The following is a 2,817-nucleotide window of genomic DNA, read 5'->3' on the forward strand; positions in this document are numbered from 1 at the left end:
AAAAAGAAAACAAAAGTTAAAAATAACAACAACAACAGCAACAACAAAGATCCCAAGAGGTTCTGAGATATACACACTATTACTGAGTTTAGAGTCATGGTCCAAGCAATGAGCTCTTTACCTGAACCTGTATTTTTGTCTATGTCCCCCCAGCCAAAGACCACTAGGAACACACATGTAGTTGAACAAGTTGGGTTTATTGCTCTTTGCAGTAAGGAAAAATACACACCCTGGGGAAGTGTGGGGTGTCTCAGTAAGAGGGTGTTAGGATTTATTATGAAATTGGTGTTTATGTTGTTTGGTTTTGGGCCTTTGCTCAGGACTGCATGCTGTCAGGAAGTAGGTTGCAAGGAATGCTGTAGTGTGTGGGAGGAAGTAAAGCGAAAGCTGTAATTGGTAAATATGCTAGTGCCTATTAGCCAGGACAGGGGGCTCTTTAGTCATTTTTGTGGTTTGGACAATGCTCATGTTTATGTTTGTGTTCAGACACGATTACAGAGTGGTCTTGCTTTGTTTTGATTTTTCAGTCATTCAGTGGCCTTGTCTGGTGTCGGTGTTCTGTGAAATTGTTTATGTTCCAGAGATCACCACGGTGTCACTGTGTCAGGCCAACTCCTAGCTACACCGGGATGTAGCTCATAGTTGAGGCCTGTTGCTCTGTCATGGGCTGTTTTTCTCTTGCTCAGTAGCTAATGAAAGAGCATGACACCGAGAAGAGGGGTTGCTCAGCAATGGAAATAGACACCTCAAGGCCAATGGTGACAGTGTCCAAGCACCACATAAGAGGGAGACCTCAAAGTTTATTCCCTGAATTTCCCGAGGGTCCATGAGGTTAGGGACCTTATCTGATGTTGCTTATCACTGTATTCCCAGCGCCTAGCTCACAGTAGGCTCTCAGTAACTGTGGAATAAGCAAACTTTATGCTCTGACTCTGATGCCCCCCAAAACCCTCAGGTATCTCATTCCACCAATTACCCCCTCATTCTCTCACCTCTCCCCTCTACTGGCTATTTTGCCCTCAGCAAAATGAGTTTGCCAATTAAACAAAACTTCATTCACCCAGTCCATAGCCACCTGCCCTCCGTCCTCTCTCTCCTTCATAGCCAAACTGTTAACACAAGGCCCTCTTAGAGAACCGAAGCAGGGAGGCAGTTATTTCGGCTTCACTGAAGTTCCAGTTCAAGCCTTTGCCAAAAGCTCTTATCTTTACAGATATAAATTTTTTTTTCCAGCAATTCATTCATACCTTCCTGAACCGAGGACCTGGATGTGTAGAAATTATGTGTAGCTCTGCTGGGTGACAGCTTTGAGCCCCAGGAGTCCTGCAATAAGGTCTGTCCTCCAAGCTATTTCTGGCTGAAGAACAATTTCAGACATTAGACCTGCTCCAGTTTGAGTCAGGGATAAAACACAAGCTGTGCCGTTCTATATGGGGTGGGGATTGTGGCATCTTCTGTGGTCTTGAAGAATTACTTGAATGCAATAAAAAATAATTTGAAAAATAACCTTCCCCAGCTATATATAAGGAGGCATTTTAGTAAAGAGCACAGACTAGAATATACAAAATGAGAATTGAAACTAAACAGAACCTTGGATAACATCTAGAGCTCTATGCTGATTCCATGCCATGGCAAAGTATTATTGTGGTCATCCTTAATTCACATTTTATAGCACCTTAAAGCTCAGGAAAAAGAGTAAAAGGAATTTCAAAATGATTTTAAGGGGCAATTGCCGTGTAATAAAGTGATACTTTGATAAAGAAGCAGTACCAAGCCTATTTATATACCTGATTGAAGATTTGCCTCCAACTTACATTTCAAAGCTGTGATCTAACCTTTTTTGATACCATGACATAAATCATGACAACAAATGTCTACCCAGAATCATAACTGTTGATTCCCCTTCCCTGCAGATGCGGCTGATGTATTAAATGTGTCAGATTTTATCGCTAATTTTCAGAAAATAAAACTAGCATTAGGAAATATTGATAGTATTTTTGATATTATTTATATTTATGATAAACTTCCAATAGTTTCCTTTTATTAACATGAATCAGAAATCCCTCCCAGAAAGAATATAAATTTCAAGAAAAAGCATTGAAAATATTGCAGTCCAAATACTGAAAAGTAACTGTTTATGCTGAGACTATTAATTACAATATTGATCCGAGGATGAGGTAATTGTGTTCAATCCTTGCATCGAGACGATCAAAGATTCAATTCACCTGCTGAACTATACGCTAAAAAGCAAACTCAAAATGATCTATTTAGTGTCTTAGCAGGATTTGCTTTAATCTTAGAGTAAATAAATAACTTCCAAGCAAAGCCAGATACACAAAAGATCTCAGAATAAAAACCTTAAAAATTCACCAAATAAACTATGAGAACATAAATGCATTATTGCACATTTTAGGATATCACCAATTTTTGATGGTATGAGATTCTTATGAAAGGCATTTACTACACGGTGAAAAGGTGTGCTTAGCCTAAACACAATGCATACATTGTGTGTGTGTCTGTGTATATAAAATACACATTTTAGGCTACTAAATAAATCATGAGTCCTTTTTAAGTTTTAATACTCTCAAGTGTAAAATGGGGAAAATTTCTGTGAAAGTCGTCTTCGCGGGTTACTGGGTGGATGAGTTTAATAGTATTTTGTAAAGAAAATGATATCTTGTGTAGGAGCTAGATTTAAAAAAAAAAAATCAATGCAAAGTGTTAAGCATTCTTAATATTTTAATATAAAAGCATATAAAACCCACCTATTCAAAAAAAAAAAGTTAACCTTTTTTGATTCTTTAATAGTTTAGAAAT

The sequence above is a fragment of the Propithecus coquereli genome, unplaced genomic scaffold (genome assembly GCF_000956105.1).
Source record: "Propithecus coquereli isolate 6110/MARCELLA unplaced genomic scaffold, Pcoq_1.0 Scaffold381, whole genome shotgun sequence".
NCBI classification, from domain to species: Eukaryota; Metazoa; Chordata; class Mammalia; order Primates; family Indriidae; genus Propithecus; species Propithecus coquereli.